General features: G+C 52.6%; 1 pseudogene; it reads right to left on the bottom strand.

Annotated features, from left to right (window-relative positions):
• Nucleotides 1-3099: 3099 nt before the first annotated feature.
• Nucleotides 3100-19534, bottom strand: part of LOC140897512 (zinc finger protein RFP-like) — a 76555-nt pseudogene continuing 60120 nt past the window's right edge.

Here is a 19534-nt window from a genome sequence, read left to right as displayed (position 1 = left end):
TCTGTAAGTGAGATTTACTTTTCCCTCGTCATCCCTTCTCACCCCTCAGACTCCAGTTGGTTTGTCTCGTTCACTTACTGCCTTTTGTCACAGCCTAGACCCAGATCATACAAAGACTTTGGCATAAAAGTAACTTTACCCACTTTGGTCCCTTTGACACTAACGCAATGTTGAGAGTTTATGAAATTCTGGTGCTAAATGTCAGCTGTTGGGTCTGTTTCCTCAGCGTCTCTACAGAGAGCAGCACGACGGGGCCTCATCCTCCATAGGCAGAAATAGAAATAATAGTAAAACCATTTTATAAATGTGGAAATTGAGGCAGGGGAAGGTTGACTCAATGGGACAGATTCACCCCTTTACCAACAAAAGGAGAGAGGGGAGGGGCCATTTGAGACTCTGCTATTCAGTGGCTGCAGAGGCCGGTGCAGACTTTGGCCCAGGCTGAGGAAGTTCTGAAGCCAGCCAGAGCTACCTCCCTCTGACAATGGGCCCCGTGTGTCTTGGCCAGTGGGCAGAGTGTCAGAGGCCCAGCTTTACACTGCCCACATCCCTCTATCCCTTGTCCACTGATACCAGTCAGCTCTGTGTTCTTGGGAAACCAGGGCGAAGTATCCAGCCTGTCTGACTCATGAAGGACATCCTCCCCCTGCCCCCCCAACCCCCAGCCTCTGCTTGAACCAAAACCGATCAGAGGAAAGACTTACAGAAAGCAATGAAAAGGCGGTGGGAGACACACCTATACCCCTCCTGACAAGAGTGACAAGATTAAGGCAACTCCCCTAGCCTCATCTGCATCAAAGACGGGACAGGGAGGCATCGGCATTGGCATACAGAATGGAGAACAGAGATTTCCGCACTGAACTCTGGGAGCAGAAAAGCAGGGAAGCCCTGCATCCTAGGGGATCTCTGCTCCAGATGTTAATGAACCTACGCCGGCACACACCCAGCTCAGCAGTTATCAGACAAATTCTAGTAATGAATCCTTGACTGATATCCAAAATACTGAAGCAGCCTAGTTGCATTGTGAGCTCCCTTGAAGGAACACCACCCATAGCCAGGAATGATCAGTTCCTGTTGTCTAGCCTAAAGAAAACCCTTGAGTCATCAGTTTACCCAGAAACAAATCTAGTGTTCTCCCTTGAATCATTGTTGTTTCCCTACAAAAACCCCAACCCACACTCAAGTAAGTGTTCTGATGCCTGGTTCCAAAATCTGCATCAGTTCCACTGGGAATTCATCTTCTCCTGACTGGTCGTGCTGGGGGCTCTGCCTGTCTCCAGCACTCAGGACCCTGAGCTACCCCCATCACCTGGGAAGCCCGACCAGTCCAAGCTTCATGGAGTGGTGAGACCCCACCTCTCTCTCTCTGTTTTCTTTTCTACCTCAGGTACAACTTTTTAACCCTGACTTGTTTGATCAGGTATAGTTTTCTATATACACCTCTACCCCGATATAATGTGACCCGATACAACACGAATTCGGATATAACACGGTAAAGCAGCGCTCTGTGGGGCGGAGCTGTGTGCTTCAGTGGATCAGCGCGTCAGTGTCTGGCTCCTCTGAGTGGCGTGTTAAGGGTGCTGGGCCAGTGCTGAGGGGTTGGATAAGGGGCAGAGGGTCTTGAGGGGCGGTCAGGGGACAGGGAGCGGGAGGGGGGTTGGATGGTTTGGAGGTTCTGGGGGCGGGTCGGTCAGGGGATGGGGAACGAGGGCTTTTGACAGGGTGTGGGAGTCCTGGGGGGCCTGTCAGGGGGCGGGGGTGTGGATAGGGGTCGGGGCAGTCAGGGAAGAGGGAGCGGGGAGGAGGTTGGATGGGTCGGGGGTTCTGAGGGGTCAGTCAGGGGGTGGGAAGTGACTATTAATAACCAAAATGTTCGAGGCCAAAGCAAGTTAGATATAAAGCGGTTTCACCTATAATGCGGTAAGATTTTTTGGGCTCCTGAGGACCGCATTATATCGGGGTAGAGGTGTATGACTTTTGTAATCTTTAATAATGTAACTGTTGTGTTTGTTTAGGCTCTCCTTGTGTGGTTATCACTATTATTCAATAAATAACTTTTATGGTTAAGCTGGTTGCTCCCCTCCCTCTCTCTCTCTCTGAACTTGACTCTTTTGTGTTTTTGGCTTCCCCATTTACTCTGCAGCAACGCTCCTCTTACTTAAGCTAAAGATCCCTGCAGTGCCCAAAAATACTGTGGGGTTTGCTCATCAGGTGGCTTCCTACCAGTACAATTGTGCTAAACCTGTGACATACGAGGGTGGCAGCTTGGAAGTGCTTCTCGTCCCAGACTACTGAGTCCAGGGGCATAGAAGGGTGGCAGCTTGGAAGTGCTGCTTGACCCCGATCACTGAGTCCAGGGGCATATCAGGGTGGCAGCCTGGAAGGACTGTTCAACCCAGCCGGCTCAGGCTTCCTCTATTCCGGTGCAGTACCTGTGGCGTATAAGGGTGGCAGCTTGGAAGTGCTACTTGGCCCAGCCCATTAAGCCCAGGGGTATACAAGGGAGGGCAGCTTGGAAATCCTGTTTGACCCAGCCCACTGAGTCCAGGGACATATAAGGGGTCAGCTTGAGAGTGCTGATTGAACTGGTCCACTCAGACTTGCTCTGTTAAAATGTGTGTGTGTTCATCTGATTCTGGAGCTGGCGGAAGCCAGCCCTGGGGAACCTAGGTCCTGCAGGAGAGTTCCACTGGGAGGGGACTTGCAGAAGGGAGAAATAGAGCTCTATATAAAAACACAAGTGACACAAGCAGTTCATTAATAGAATTACAGAACCCGCCCCCCCAGGAGAGTAACCCTAATCAATGAGCGTACCCCAAAGTAACGGGCACATCTGCTAACACCACCCCCTCCCTCTTCCACCCCACCCTCACCAACCCACCCCATTCCCGGCCCTCTCAGGAACCTGCCTTGTGCCTGCAGCTGCTGGGGAGGAGGCACCAGGGGCTTCTGTGCTGGAGGAATCCCTGACCATGGGGGAGGGGCTTTCTCCTTCCCTGCAGCCCATTTGGCCCAGACTAGCTGCCACAGCTGGGGCCACACCCAATTAGGCCACAGCTGGCCCTGAGAAAAGGGCTGGGAGCTAAGCAGGCAAGAGTCTCACTGCAGGGCTGGAGTGAGAAGGATCAGACTGGTAGGGAGCACAGGGTACCTTAGACAGAGCAGTGCTGGAGAAGGGCAGGCAGACCTGGGGAGCTCTGGCCTGGCAAGTCCCCAGGCTGAGGCTTTGCTAAGGGCCAGGGATGGTACTAGGGCTGCCGGAAGGCAGGTGGGGCTAGGAAGGCAGCAGGTCAAACCCCCTTGCTAATGATGAGTGGCCATTGCAGACTGCAATCAGTCCCAGAGAAAAGGGGCTAGATGATGACTGGCAGTAGCCACTGAGGCAAGGTGGGTATAGGGAGTTGAGGTTCCCCTGGGAGGGGAGACCCAGAGTGTGGGGGTACTGCTGTGGGCAGAACCCCAAGGTAAGGGGCACTGGGGTCCACGAGGGACATGGGGGGCCTGAGGCAGGAGAGACATCATCTAGCAGGGGGTGCTCCGGAGCTGGAGAGCGAATTCCTGGATTGACCAGCAGGAGGTGCTGTACTGGTGAGTGCTCAACCTGTTACACTTGAAGTCTTTAAATCATGATTTGAGGACTTTAGTAACATGGCTGGAGATTAGGGGTCAATTGCAGGAGTGGGTGAGCAAGATTCTGTGGCCTGCAATGTGCAGGAGGTCAGACTGGATGATTGTGATGGTCCCTTCTGGCCTTAAAGTTTTGGAGTCATTTCTTACCTTAACAGTAATTGTAATGGCAAAGCATGCTTTTGGTAGAAATATACGTTCAAATTAATCAATCTGAGTGTCTTGGACCCAAATGTCTGGCCTTCTCACTCAACAATTAAATAGAAGCATCCTCTAAGTGTGAACCAACTGACCAGCACCATTCTCTTCCCACAGTCTCAGAGGCTCTTCCCAATTTCCATTCCTAGATCCCTTCTGGGTACCTTTGAACTTCCCCAGAATCTCGAATAGCGCAATCGTTTTCTGGGAGAAACCACTGACTCGCTCTTCCAGTTCAGGAGAAATCTCCTCTGGCTGCTGGAACTTCCCCTTCTCCCACCTGGAGAGAAACAATTTCCCGTGATTATATTTCATTGTGTGGCTCATTATAAGTTCTGGCTAGTGAGTCGCTGCTCTAATGGGCCTGGAGTTAGAATTTCTTGACTTCTCCCAGCCTCAGAGCAAGTGCAACACAGCCCATGGCCGTACAACCTTCCTTTCAAAGGACTCCTTAATGTTCTTAAACTCTGGTCTGGAGAGATCAGCTCTGGGGACAAAAGGGGAGCAAGTCTCCATGGCCAATTCACTCCTTGGCCTCCATATTCTGAGCAACAGGAGCTTCCCCAGCTGAAGTGCTGTAGAAATCTGTCCACTAGGAACTAGACCGACACCAACTCCCCCCTCCTGAGCTCATTCCACACAGGACTCCAAACAGTCCTCAGATGGGAAAGACTCTTAACCACTACTGCCTTGGGGGGCTGAACGGTGACCAATGCCCTATCAATGACAGGCCATATTCCATCCTCATAGTCCTGACGCAGCCAGTCCGCAGGGATGTGACATCTCTAGGAAATACTTGAGGTCAGTCTTTCCCACTGAATAGATAATTCCAGAGTCTTCTGTACAAGAATGAGCACCCCAGGATGAAGTTGATCAGAGAGCTTCATATCCAACATGTGATCTTCCCACACATTTTGCTGGAGAGCCTTGGGGAGATGTGGCTCTAACATCATCCCCAAGCTCTGTCCCAGTGTTGTGAAGTGTGAGGGAGTGTTACAGAGAGCCACGTACCTACTCAAGGTGCTTCTGATATCCTAGAGGAGAGAGAGACGAAAGACTTGCAGTCCCCTCTGACAAACACACAGGGGATTCCAGGGAAAGGATTTAGGAAGTATGGGGGAAGAGAGGCCCTGCCCAGGGCCATGGATTCCTCAGCTAATGGGGCTTTTCCATCTCTCATATCTTTGTGTCTGTGACTCTGCAAAGAATAATAGTTAGTCACGTGTCAGCAATGCACATGCCGAGTTGCACCAAGATCTTGAACTGCTGGACTCCAGTGCTTAGGATTCAGGAGCCCTCCCTTCCCTGTGTGAGCATCTGGCCTGTTTCTAATGACAGGTGCCGGTTTCCAGTTGTCCCTGGCAGTGCTCAACCCCATGCCCCACTCCACCCCTTCCCACAATGCCACACCCCAGACCAACTCTTCCCACTCCCACTCCACCTCCATCCTGCCTTTTCCCTGCCTCCTCTTGTGAGCACACTCCCTCCCAGTCCCTCCCAGCCTCTCCTGCATACAGTGGAACAGCTGATCGCAGCAAGTGGGTGGTGCTGGAGGGAGGGGGAGGAGTTGATTGGCAGGGTTGCCGGCGGGCAGCACTGAGTGGGGGAGCTGGCTGCCCTGGAGCACCCACCTGTGTTTCTCATTCAGTCTGACCTGCAGGAATTCACTCGCTGGCTTCTGACACTTCCCCTCCAGCTCACTGATCAGCTCACTGAGGCGGGAAATCTGCTCGGAGAGTTTACTGGCATTTTCACTCTGGATCCTCACAATCTCCTTGTCCAGTTTCTCCAGCAGGAGTCGCTCTTGTTCCCCCAGGAGCCGCCACAGTTGCTGAAATTCAGACACAATCTTCTGCCTCTCCGTTTGTGTGTGTTTCTGTATGAAAATAGGGCAAGGGCTGATCAGGGACATGGATGGAGCCCGGGGCTGTTCCATGGAGAGCTGAGTGTGCAGGAGGCTGAATTCCTTTGAAAATCCGAAGATTTCTGACATGTGACTCTACCCTGTGTGTACTAGGCAGGGGATTCTCTCACACCTTCCCCTTTGGCCCCGGTATCCCTCTGAAAGGGACGTTTCCATGCCTGTCATGGTCAGCTTATTCTGTTATTTATGGTCTCTGGAAATTCAGACCCAGAGCAGCAGGAGGCAGGACTCAGCACTACACTGACAGAGACACCTGGGGAGTTAAAAGAAACAAACATTTAAAAAATGCACAAAATGACCAGACACAGTGGACAGCACCTCACGGGGACATTCAGTTCACTTGGGGAGGATTTCTGGGAGAGCCACAAGGGCTAGACAAAAAGAAAAGGAGTACGTGTGGCACCTTAGAGACTAACCAATTTATTTGAGCATGAGCTTTCGTGAGCTACAGCTCACTTCATCGGATGCATGCCGTGGAAACTGTAGCAGACTTTATATATACACAGAGAATATGAAAAAATACCTCCTCTCACCCCACTGTCCAGCTGGTAATAGCTCATCTAAAGTGATCACCAGGTGGGCCATTTCCAGCACAAATCCAGGTTTTCTCAGCCTCCACCCCCCCCACACAGATTCACTCTCCTGCTGGTGATAGCCCATCCAAAGTGACAACTCTTTACACAATGTGCATGATAATAAAGTTGGGCCATTTCCTGCACAAATCCAGGTTCTCTCACCCCCTCACCCCCCTCCCAAAAACCACACACACAAACTCACTATCCTGCTGGTAATAGCTCATCCAAAGTGACCATTCTCCCTACAATGTGCATAATTAAGGTGGGCCATTTCCAGCACAAATCCAGGTTTTCTCACATCCCCCCCACCCCCATACACACACAAACTCACTCTCCTGCTGGTAAAACCCCTTCAAAACTGACCACTCTCCAAGTTTAAATCCAAGTTAAACCAGAACATGGGGGGGGGGGGGGGGGGGTAGGAAAAAACAAGAGGAAACAGGCTACCTTGCATAATGACTTAGCCACTCCCAGTCTCTATTTAAGCCTAAATTAATAGTATCCAATTTGCAAATGAATTCCAATTGAATTGGAATTGCTGAATTGGAATTCATTTGCAAATTGGATACTATTAATTTAGGCTTAAATAGAGACTGGGAGTGGCTAAGTCATTATGCAAGGTAGCCTATTTCCTCTTGTTTTTTCCTATTCTCTCCCCCCCCCCCCCCCCGATGTTCTGGTTTAACTTGGATTTAAACTTGGAGAGTGGTCAGTTTTGAAGGGGTTTTACCAGCAGGAGAGTGAGTTTGTGTGTGTATGGGGGTGGGGGGGATGTGAGAAAACCTGGATTTGTGCTGGAAATGGCCCACCTTAATTATGCACATTGTAGGGAGAATGGTCACTTTGGATGAGCTATTACCAGCAGGATAGTGAGTTTGTGTGTGTGGTTTTTGGGAGGGGGGTGAGGGAACCTGGATTTGTGCAGGAAATGGCCCAACTTTATTATCATGCACATTGTGTAAAGAGTTGTCACTTTGGATGGGCTATCACCAGCAGGAGAGTGAATCTGTGGGGGGGGGTGGAGGGTGAGAAAACCTGGATTTGTGCTGGAAATGGCCCACCTGGTGATCACTTTAGATGAGCTATTACCAGCTGGACAGTGGGGTGGGAGGAGGTATTTTTTCATATTCTCTGTGTATATATAAAGTCTGCTACAGTTTCCACGGCATGCATCCGATGAAGTGAGCTGTAGCTCACGAAAGCTCATGCTCAAATAAATTGGTTAGTCTCTAAGGTGCCACAAGTACTCCTTTTCTTTTTGCGAATACAGACTAACACGGCTGTTACTCTGAAACCTGTCATTAAGGGCTAGACATTAACTCATCAACTGCAATGGAAGCTTAGGGCTTCTCTACATGTGAATCTAACCCAGCAATCCATGATCAGGGAGAAACACACACAAGCTCATGTTCCCCAAGGCCACACAGGAGTCTGCCTCCAAACAGACCTCTCACGGCCAGTCCCTGCCAGTTAATAACAACAGGCACCTTACCAGATACTCCAGGCTTTTCCCCTCTCCAGTCGCTTTCAATCCCAGGAGCTTTTCTCTCTCTTCCCTCAGAGTCTTCAAATGGGCCTGGATTCTTTCCTGAAGAAACAGAAATGTTTTGGGAGGTTTCATCTGGAAAATTGAGAGGTGCTTGGAAGTGGGTGTTATTGCACCCGAAACCCAAGATGACTGTGGTTCTAATCACTTTGTGACATCAGGGCCACCAAGGAGATGAAACCTCATAAATGGAGCCTGGGAGTGTGTCACATTCAGACTTGTTACCTATTCAGATTCAGTCTTTTTTAGTAATTAGAGAGAGAGCTCAATTATAACCAAGCTTTACGGAATTGATTAGTGGGACAGGGCATAACAGGGCACTGGAATCACATGGGGGTGAATCAATAAACCTGTTTTGTAGAAGGTTTAACGAACCAAGTGATACAAATCCCAGAAGCCACCAGGGTTTCAATATGGGCTGGGATTTCAGCCCTGCAGCCCTAGGAACGGCACTGGTTGGGCAGAGCTGGTCCAAGCACCAGGGCAAACCCCATGAGACGTCGGGAGGCCACTCGTCTGGTTTGAAGCTGCGCGGTCCCAGTTTGGTGGAGCCCTATCCCTGCCCGGCAGGGACCCAGCACTGGACGTGGCTTTGTCTGGTGCAAAAGAGAGAGAGGAGGAGACTGAGGATGCAGGACACCTGTGAGGGTGGGGGCGGGGCTGGGGGTGGCACCTCCATGCACAATGATGCAGGTGGGCGGCACGCTGAAAAAGGGGGTGGTGGGGCCCACACAGGGCGACTGATACTGGTGAGGACGGGCCCAGACAGGCAGGCCTGGGCATGTCCTATGTTCTGGGGATGCCTCGGTGATCACCCTAATTACACATGATGCAGATTTGTATGAAGAACGGGTTGGGGTTTGCCCCAGTGCTGTCCTGACCCCTTTCTGTGGCAATCCCCCTGGGCAGGTACCCCACGGTCCCATTCCCTGGTAAAGATCCCGGAAGCAGTGGATTCTGGGAGATTTCAAAAGGCTGCTTGGTGGGACTCATGGAACCACTCTGGCTGGGCCTTGCCCACGTACACAACAGAACAGGTCAGACTGGCACCGGTCAGCTCCAGCCTGGGGTTAGTTTGGCTACAACCCAGTGTAATCCCAGTGGGACTTGGCGTCGACCTGAGCTGTCTGGAGCCCTGTTGTGTGCGGACTGAAGGTGCTCGGGGTCCCACACAGTGTTCAGCCCAGTGATCTCCTCTGGTGCAGGCTGGCAGCATCTGAGTTTAACCCCTCATGGAGCAGCACGGGAGTTCAGAATCCCCGGGAGAAACCTCCTCTCCCTGCTGGGCCTGGGACCTTTATCAAGGCATCTTTCCCTCCGAACGGACACACTTCATTCCTGGGTGGGGCTGAGGCTAAGATGGCAGCATGGCAAAGTGGTTCAGGTCTTGGCCTGGGTCTGGGTAGATCTGGGTTCTATGCTAAGCTCTGTCACTGACATGCTGGGTGACTGTGGGCAACTCACTGCCCCACTTTGTACCTCAGTTTCCCTTCCCTGCCTTTTGTCTAGCTAGACCAGTGGTCAGCTACCCGTCGATTGTGATCGACAAGTCGATCCTGGAGACCTTCCCAGTTGATCGTGATCTCCGGTGGTGCAGCGGGGTTGCCTGCTGCTGCTAAGGCAGGCTCCCTGCCTGCCCCAGCCATACGGCACTCCCAGAAGTGGCCAGCATGCCCCCACAGCCTGAGATGAGGGCAGGGTTCTCTGCACGTGGCTCCTGCCTGCAACCACTGCCCCCGCAGCTCCCATTGACCGGGAATGGGGAACTGTGGCCAATGGGAGGTGCGGGAGCAGTGCCTGCAGAGAGGGGCAGTGCGCAGAGCCACGTCTGCCCCAGGGGCCACAGGGGTGTATTGGACCCTTCCGGGAATGGTGAAGGGCCAGGGCCGGCAGGGAGCCTGCCTTAGCCCCGCTGCATCACTGACCGCCTGAGGTAAATCAGTGCCTCCCGGCTGGAGTCAGCTCCCCATACCCCCCCTTCACCCAGCACCCCATACCACCTCCTGCACCCCATACCCCCTGCCCCAGCCCTGACCCTTCTCCCAGAGCCAGCACCCCGTACCCATTCCTACACCCCAACACTCTGACCCCTCCTGCACCCCAACCCCCTGCCCTAAGCTCAGCACAGAGCCCCCTCCCACACTGCAAACCCCTCAGCCTCAGTCCAGAGTCTGCACCCCTGCCTGAACCCCATCCTCCTGTCCCAGACCGGTGAAAGTGAGCGAGGGCGCAGGAGAGCGAGCAATGGAGAGAGGTAGGTATAGAAGGGGTGGGGCCTCGGGAAAGGAGTGGGGTAGATCCTGCTTTCAAGACTTGATATTTTGCCTCTTTGTTTCCAGATCATTAATTTTGTGATAGTATGTCCCTCACAATGAAGACTTTACAGAGCTGAATGATGAATCACACCCCTGACAGGTAACTTTCAGTGAAATTAGCCTGTAATTAAAACCGCAAAGGGCTCCCGGCCTCCAATCAGCCCCTGTGCTGGTGGGGAGGGTCACTGAGGCAGCCCCCTGTGAGGATGAACCTAGAGGAGCAGGAGCTGTGTGTCTAAGGCATGATAGTCAGGCTTGGCAGAATTTTTTTTTATAATCTATAATTGTGACAGATAATGTTTATTTTAAGCAATTTTTATATTTATTGATTTAAACCTCACAGTTGCACAACAATCTGGGGTTTAAGCATTTCATTCCAATTACAATGTTCACGGTTATGGGAAATTATGGGGCGGATCAGACAATATTGTGGTCAGACCAGAACTATTCAATGACACTAGACACTGAGATTCAAAAAGTTGAAGCTTTAGAACTGTTAAAATTGTCTGTGAGGAGCTAAATCTCCTCCCTCCCCCAGCAGCTCCCCCAGAGCAATGACCCAGAGCCTCCCCCACCACCACAGGGACGGAGGCTGAGAGTCCATCTGCTGGCGGCTCAGGGGCCTGTGGAATGTGCTGGGATCTCAGCCTGGGCCCTAGGGGGCAGGTGACCCTGTCACACAACCACGCCCAGCAAGGCCTGCTCCCATTTTCTCCCAGTTTGTCAGTCCCGGCAGAGAGACCAGGGACTGCAGGGAGACCAAGCTCCTGTCCCCCAGGTGAGGGATGGGGCCCAATGGCCGAGGGCAGCTGGTGTGAGGGGAGCTCGCACTAGGGGCCTGCAGGGTACGTGGTGTGGGATAAACAGAGACCTCTCAGGCCACTTGCCCATTGCGGCTGCAGGAGGGGATGTGGGGACAGACGGAGGAGGCCTGGGGCAGTCTGGGAAGCCGCCATCGGGGACACAGAGAGGGAACTCAGCTGTGGCGGGGAAGCCGTGCTGCGCAGAGATGCTGCTGTGGATTCAGCTGGTTACCCGGGTCCAGCGCTGCAGCAGGTTAACAACGTGCTTACTAGACGTTGCAGCTCAGCGGAGTGAAGTGCTGACCTTTTGCTGGTCTCCTCATGGCTTGAGATTTGCAAGCATCATTCAAACACCTTTCCCCTGCTGCTGTCTTAGGTACCTGAGTCTTCACTCAGCGTTGCAGAGCAGAGCAGATTCAGTGCTTTGGTACAGGGTTACGGAAAGGAAAGAGACTGGCATGGTACATATAGTACCTGTAATTTCTCTCCCCTGGTTGTCGGATGTACTGTGTGCAGCTGGTTACTTAGAGAGATTTAGGTAGACAGCTGGGGTGGCCTTTTTGTGCTCTGCCCCTTTCTCAGTAAATTGTGACTGTAACTTTACCCACGCTAGTCCCTTTGGCATCATTGGGACGCTACCTTTCAAGATTGGGACACTGAATTGAAAGCTTTTCGGGTCTGCTCAGCGCTCAGCACCATGGGACCCTCATCCTCCATAGACTATAATGCAAAGAGACACACAGGCATTGTATAGATGGGGAAACTGAGGCAGGGAGTGGGTTGATTCAATAGGCCCCCTATTCAGTGGCTACAAGGGCCAATGCAGACCTTAGCAGCACCTAGGCAAGTCCTAAGCTCCAGCCAGAGCTGCATCCCTGGTTTAATGGTCCTAAGGCGCTTTGCCAGGGTGCAGAGTACAAGAGGTGCAGCTTCACCCTGGCCACACCCCTCTGTCCCTTTCCACCCTTTCCTCCTCCAGCCTGTCCATGCCCCATCCCCACTCCCTCCCGCCCCTCCCAGGAGCACTCCCTGTGCCTGCAGCTGCTGGGGAGGAGGCACAAACAGCCACACTCGCCGGCACAGGAGCCAGAGCACAATGACGGGCTGGGTCCAAATGTCAAGAATGTCTTTTGATTCAGGGTCCAAATCTGGGGACTGAGCTAAGTGCTGAGGGGCTGGTTCTCCAAGGGGCTGGGCACCGGCAGCACCCACTGACTCCGGCTGCAGCTGCGAATGCGGGTGGAACATGAGCCCTGAAGTCCTGTGTTTCGAGGAGAGAAACCCAGACACCCCAAAATCAGGCCACTGCTGTAAATTTTGGCCTCACTGACTTGCCCTTTAACAGCAGGACATGGGCTAAGTCTCACTGTAAGTTGCTGTTTATACTTGGTCACTGCTCAGTCCCATGATTGGAAGCAACAGAGGGGCTGACCCCAGGGGTGCTCCGGAGCTCAAACACCCACGGAAAAAATACAAGGGCAGCTCAGCACCCACCAGCCACAGCTGTTCTGCGGGGCTGCCAATGAGCTGTTTGGTGGGTAGGGGAGGTGCCTGGGGGAGGGCGGAGAGCAGCGAGCTGCAGATTGGCTGCGGCTTCGGGGAGGGGTTGGAGCAGGGGTGGGAAGAGGCAGACAGGGCAAGGCCTTAGGGGAGGAGGCAGAGTGGGGGTGGGAAGAGGCGGAGTGAGGGCAGGGCCTTAGGGGAGGGGCATAGTGGGGGTGTGGCCTCAGGGCAGAGCAGGGGTGAAGCACCCCCAGGGAAAAATAAAAGTCAGCGCCTATGGTAAGCAGAGAGCTAGCAGTGTAAGGCCCATATTATATCCCCAGTGTCTACAGGCCCCCAGGGATGTAACAAGTTCATAATCTTTCCCACAGGATGGGTAAATCCACCGTTTTGTTCACAGGGCGAGAACCTCAAGGTTAACTTGAACAAAGTGAAAGTAGCGGAAATGTGGCTCCTGTCCACACTGTGCTGAGGTGCCCTGGGGAGACGTGGCTTTCACCTAGTGGCCAAGCCCCTGCCCAGGCTCAAGAAGTGTGAGGGGGAGTGAGAAGGAGCCACGTGCCTTGTCGAGGTGCCTCTGACGTCCTAGAGGGAAAAAGGAGAGAGAAGAGCGCTCGGTCTAATGTGTCTCACAGTGGGGTGGGGCTGTTGGACTCTGGGATACAGGGCGATGGCTCTGTGCCTGGTAAGTTACATCCTCCTTTCAGCAAATGCAGAGTGAGGGAAGCGAGTAGAGTTTGCAGCAGCATCAGGGGATGAGATTTCAGCAAACCATGTGCTGGCAGTTGCGGAATAAAATCCGTGAAAGGCCCCAGCCCAGCAGACCACATGGCTACATAGAATCATAGGACTGGAAGGGACCTGGAGAGGTCGTCAAGTCCAGTTCCCTGCACTCATGGCAGGACCAGCATGATGTGTTATCCATGCAGCTCTCACCACACTGGGGAGTTCTGCTGAAAAATGGATGGTTGGGTCTGGCCCACTGAACTCAAGGCCAGCACCAGCCTGTGACGGCCCTGACAACGCTGAGTGCAGGAATGAGAATCAGGCAGTAGTTCCCTTGGGGGTTGCCCCGAGGTCTGAGGATAAACCAACCTGTCCTGGGAATGGAATGTGGGAGGCAGCCAAAGAAACAAGACTATTCAGGGACAGTAAAGTCTGCAGGGAAAAAAATATGGCAAAACTAGCTAACCAGTGAAACGGTAACCACCAGGCGTCAACAGGGATCAGAAGGGATTTTACAAACACTGGAAATAGAGGCCCTGCCCTGGCCCCAAAGCCATCGATTCTCCTGAGGAAATGAGGCTTTTCACCTCTAACTTCTGCAGGTCTATAATTCTGCAAAGAACAGTAATAATTCCTGTCTCTGCCATGCACACACCGAGTTACGCTGTGATCTCTCAGTGCTGGACTCCAGGGCCCAGGATTCAGGAGCTGTCCTGTCTCTGTGCAGGAGTCTGGGTGGCTGGAACAGTCTCACCTGCAGGAATTCACTTGCTGGCTGATGGCCCTGCCCCTCCAGCTCACTGATCAGCTTGTTGAGATGAGATATTGGCTCGGAAAAGTTGGTGGCATTTTCACTTAATTTCTTCCCAGTCTCCCTGTCCAGTTCCCCCAGCTTGGCCAGCAGGAATTGCTCTTGGTCCTGGACACACCAGCCCAGAGAGTCAAAATGAGAAACCATTTCCTGCCTCTAAGCTTCTGTCTTTCCCTGTGATGGCAGGTCATGGACACGTAGAGACTTAAGGGCCATTTCATCACCCTCATCCTCCCCTGTTCATCTGTAGAGCTCAAGCACTTTACAGTGAAGGTAAGTGACATTCTCCCCATTTCACGGATGGGAAACAGATGCACGGAGCAGTGACGAGCCAGATCCCCAGTGGGACTTAGGTGGCTAAAGTCCAGGTTTCAACCCCTGACTCACAGAATTAGGTGCCACTGAAATCCAGAAAACCTCTGCCTGGCTGCCCCTAACTCTGCAGGGGCCTAAATTCACTCAGCACCAACATTTCAATGGTAAAATTTCCCAAGGTTCCTAAATTTCTGCTTCTGGGCCTGGGCATTGCTGCCTCCTTCTCGGTGTCCAGACACCTGCCTCTCACCTAAACCCCAGAAGGATCCTCCAAGCAGAAGGCCGGCAGTGGAAAGCCTCTCTTGCCTGAGGGGCCCAATCCTGTAGCAGTGCGCTGAGCACCCCTTTTGGATCAGGGATCAGACAAAACTCAGGGGAGGTGCTGGCAGAGGCTCCTTTATAGCACTCGCCTGGCATACGGGAGACTCAGGTTCTACTCCCTGCTCTGCCTGACGGGGGGGAAGGGTTTGAACACAGGTCTCCCACAGCTCAGGTGACTGCCCTAACCACGGGGATCTGGGATATTCTGATGTGAGGATCCCCCACAATCGCTTCTGATCAAACTGCTCCACTCTGGCTAAATAATTAAATAGTCCCTGGGTCAGAGCGAGAGGGTGACAAGGACTCTAGTCTTGGGGGTCAGGGCACTGGGAGGTAGAAGATGCAGGATGCAGGACCCTGCTCCAATGGCTAGTTAATTATCGTCCCTTTTCTGCAGGAGGGAGCGTTTCATTGCAAACCAGTGGGTTCAACTTTGACCTTTCTTTGGGTTGTGACCTAGGCTCAGTCGCGAGAGTCCCCTGTAGATGCTGCTTCCGGAGCACTCCCAGCGCCCAACACCAGGGGGAGCAGCAGAGTACGACCAGGCACAGGGTCACCATCGGATCAGTGCCTAGAACGGTCACTGGGGTAGGTCACTTGCGGGAGGGCAGGGAGCTGCACACGCTCTCCTGCTGGGATGATCTCGGAGAGACTCAAGGAGAAGTTGGCACTGTGACTGATAACTGCACCATGCTGGCAGAGTTTGTCAGAAAACAGAATTTTCTTGTTGTGTGAAATTTAGACTTTTCGCAGTTACTTCCCTCTCCCAATCAGACTGAAATGTCAGCATATTGAAAATGTTCTTGAAACGAACTATTCTGAAATGTTTTCCTGCAGAAATGTGGAAACAAAAAATGTGGATGGACATTTTAGACTGAAAATGAAATGATTCAACTGTTTGCAATTACATTTTGATTCTCCTGATCAGAATCTAGAGTCATGTCGTAAAAAGCAACATTTCCAGGGAAACCGTGATTTTGCTGAAGCCTCACTTTCAGGTGAGAGACATTTCTGTGTGAAAAATGTCAACTGGCTATAATTATAGAGTGATTTAGCTGAAGAGGAATTGAGATTTCTCATAAAGATGGTTCAAATTGTTCACGTTTTAAAGAAAACTATTTGGATTATTCAGTAAGTAAATATAATTTCCTCCATTCTCCTTTCTCCTGTTTAGTTTCCATTAAGCCAGAACAGAAATTACTTTGCACAGAGGAAACAACAAATAGCCTCTCACAGGGGGGAGCATGTTACTCACTGTAACTCTCCCGTTACTCACAGAGATCTGAGCACTGATAACATCCCTGTGCAGATTTATTAGTGAGTAACAATGGCACTTACCAGCAGTTCCTGGATTTTCCTTCTCCCCACTCTGGTTAAACACCATATTCTCATCTCCCTCTTTCTTAGAAACTCCCCAAACAGCTCCAAATTTGATCCTAAGAAAAGTTGCATCTGATTTTTCTGTATTTTGGGAATTTTACATTAGTAACAAAATGCATCAAGAGACAGGGAGGTGCCTAGCCAGTGGTGGCTCCCTGTCTATCGTGATCTCCGGTGGTGGAGTGGGGCTGCCGCTAAGGCAGGCTCCCTGCTTGCCCCGGAGCCATGCTGCTCCCGGAAGTGGCCAGCATGCCCCCACCTCCTTGAGAGGGTGGTAGGGGTCGGGGAACAGAGGAATCTGCACGCTGCTCGTGCTTGCAAGCACCACCCCCACAGATCCCATTGGCCGGGAACGGGGAACTGTGGCTAAAACGGTTTTCAATGCAAACCTTATGATCTCTCCAAGCTCAGATCAGAGTCTCTTCACAGCTACATGGAACCACATTTTCCTCCCCGCCCCAGGGGCTACAGGGGCACGTTGGCCCCTTCCGGGAGTGGTGTAGGGCTGGGGCCACCCGAGGTAAGTGCTGACTCCTTCTGCACCCCATACTCCCTCCTGCACCCCCAGTCCTGAGCCCCCTCCCAGAGCCAGCCCCTCATACCGCCTCCTGCATCCCATACCCTCTCCTACACCCCCTACCACCTGTGCCAGTCCTGACCCCCATTCCACAGCTTCCACCCCTCACCCCCTCCCAAACCCAAATCCCCTTCAATGTGAGAGTTGATGTGGTTCTCACATTGAAGACTTCTTGCCAAAGTGGCCCCCACTTCAAAAAGACTATACAGTACCCCTCTGCTCAGCATCTCCCAATGGCTACCTTAGGCAGCTCCCTGCCTAGTAGGCTCACTTTTGTGGGTCCCATTCTAAGGCACTTACATCTCCCCATAACTCAGGCTTTGTGGCTTAGGGTCATTCCCGTGATTTTCTAGGCAGCTGCGATTTAGATTCAGCGATATTCAGCATTGCAATACCTGAGTCCCTTCCTGGATCCCGCTCTTTGTCTCCAACTCAAAAGGAGAGAGCAAAATCTCCCAGCGTGCAGCAGCCTCATGAGGCAGGGGTGCCTGCCTGCTTTTCCTGAGCCCAGGACTCCCATGGGAAGGGTGAGCTAGTGACGGGCACTGGAGTTAGGCTGGTTGTTTTGTGCTACATGATCTGAACTCTCTGGTGCTTTATTTGGTTAAGTGAAAGAGCAATAATGTGTTGGACGTGTGCAAAGAGTCTGTGTGTGTGTTCAATGCTTTCTGGTTTTCTGTTGAACTCCAAGCTCCCAGCGCTCGGAGCTATTCCCCGCGTTGACCTGGTTTACCAGGAGCACTGGGAGAGCTCTTTCCCCAGCGCTCCCGGGTGACCACACAGGCAGATCAAAGCACGGCCGTGGGAGCGGTCCCCAGGCAGTGCTTTGAACTGTCCAGTGTAGACAGAGCCAAATGCTTCACAACCACTGCGCGCCTCCAGAGAGAATTCAGCTGAAACCAGCGGGCTCTCACCTTGGTGTGGAGTTCTGGGAGATGGTGCGTTTCGGCATGCAGGAGTCTGGAGGGTCAGCTCTACTCCAGGGGGTTAGGCAGCGGGTTTCACAGCTCAGGTAGCAGGCTAGAGAGCCCCCCAAGAATGTGCCTAAGGACCCCACGATTGGAGCAGTGCATGGGCTCTGTTCTGGTCCTAGATGCTTGAATTATTTGGGGATATTGGGGATCAGAAGCTTGGGTTCCCCTTACTGCAGTCTGGGATGCACACACCAGTAAACAGAAACCTTCTCACTGCCCAGCATGCAAATACCCTTAACTCTGACCAGGTGGGTGCTGGTGAATATTTCTACATATCTGAAATATTAAAATCAGAAACATGAAGGGAGAGGTCTCCCCCTCGGGGTTTTCCCTTCGGCTGAAGGGGGCTCTTTCCTGGATGCTTCTCCCTGTTTCTGGATTAGGGAGAGTCTCTCCCTCCAGTGCTGCCACGTCCCACTCCCTTTGCCTTGGGGTGGGAAGGTTTCTATTAATGGTTCTTCCTGGGCTGGGGAGAGGCTGTCTGCTGTTCCACGTCTTCCACCATTCTCTGTGGGCAGGATGGAGCAGCTGGTTGCTTTAACCAGAAACACCTGTGGCCAGGAGCTGCCCCGACTCTGCTGCTGGGAATGTGGCAGCCCCGGCAGGGGGAGCGGGGAGATGGAGCAGGGGAGGAGGCAGAAAAGCAGCAAGATAAACCGGAGAACCCAAGGGGACTGTCTGTGACTCCATGTTCAGGCTGTTATGGTGCTTGAGAGGTTCACACTTGATACATGAAATCTAAATACAGAACTCACAACCAGTGTGGGGTTTGTGCCCTGATTTGTACCTGCCCTGAGATTGGTCCTCATGTTCCTGAGCAACTCTAGACAGCTGGACAGGGGGATTGAACGTGGGTCTCCCACATGCCAGCTCAGGGCTCTAATCCTGCGGGTAAAAGTTATAAGGCAGGTGACATCCCAGAACCACCTCGCTCCTCTCCCTGCCCCCTCCCCTCCCGCACTCACTGTGTGTGGAGAGTGACACATCGCAGTACACCCCAAACTCTCCTCCTAGGGCACAATATTCCCTGTGGGGGCTGGGGGACAGATTTCCTGCTTTCATATTTATAAAGCATCCCTACTCTGAACTGACCGAACACACACAGAGCTGAGCTTTTAACAATAATAAATAATAATAATTAATAATAAAAAGCACGCAGCCCCGGGCCGACCTGAGGTACAGCCATTACACTCCAGCAGCAGACCCCCATCAGACCCCACCCCTGCCTGGTGCACCCCAGAGGCCCCAAAACTGACCAATAATTATTACAGGATAGTCGGTTCCACTTCCCTACCCCCACCAGCCTGGTGGAGCCACCCCCCCCCCCGCATCTCCAGCCCAGCTGTGCCAATCCCCCCAAACTCCCCCAAACCCTGCTGCAGCCTCCGCCTGTCCCTCCCCCACACAGCCTGTGTGTCCGCCCTCCCCTGCCCTCTCCCTGCTGCACTGCAACTTCTAAACAAAGGAAGTAATTTTTTCGGGCCCAGTATAAACTTGTAAGTTGGGCCCCCTCCCACACATGGTCAGGGGGTTGCAGCCTGGACTGGGCCCCCCCATGGTCTCCCAGCCACAGTAAAGTGTACCCTCCCCCCCCGCCCCCAATGTGGGGGCCCTGAGTGCAATCTAAAGCTCTGAGAAACCAAAAGGCAAATAAGAGACTGCTACTATTTACTATTATTAAATCTCATGATTTCAGGGGCTGGCCTGACTAAAGATGTTTAAATGCCTGGGGTTGGCAGTGGTGTGCCAGTGAGAATTCAGACAGTAAATCTATCAGTTACCCAAGGGAAGCCCCCTAAATGGGTGTCATCATTGATCTAACACAGCAGAGTGAACAGAAAGGGAAATGGACCGAGAGGGCAAGCTATGGGAACGCACACGGAGCCGGGCTGTGGGCCCCAAGCAGGACATGAGCACAGTCCCCCCCAGTCCTGCCAAA

This window comes from Lepidochelys kempii, chromosome 14 (assembly GCF_965140265.1).
Source record: "Lepidochelys kempii isolate rLepKem1 chromosome 14, rLepKem1.hap2, whole genome shotgun sequence".
In the NCBI taxonomy this organism is placed as follows: Eukaryota; Metazoa; Chordata; order Testudines; family Cheloniidae; genus Lepidochelys; species Lepidochelys kempii.
The sequence above is the reverse complement of the archived record's forward strand: the minus strand, read 5'-3'. Positions and strand labels throughout refer to the sequence as shown.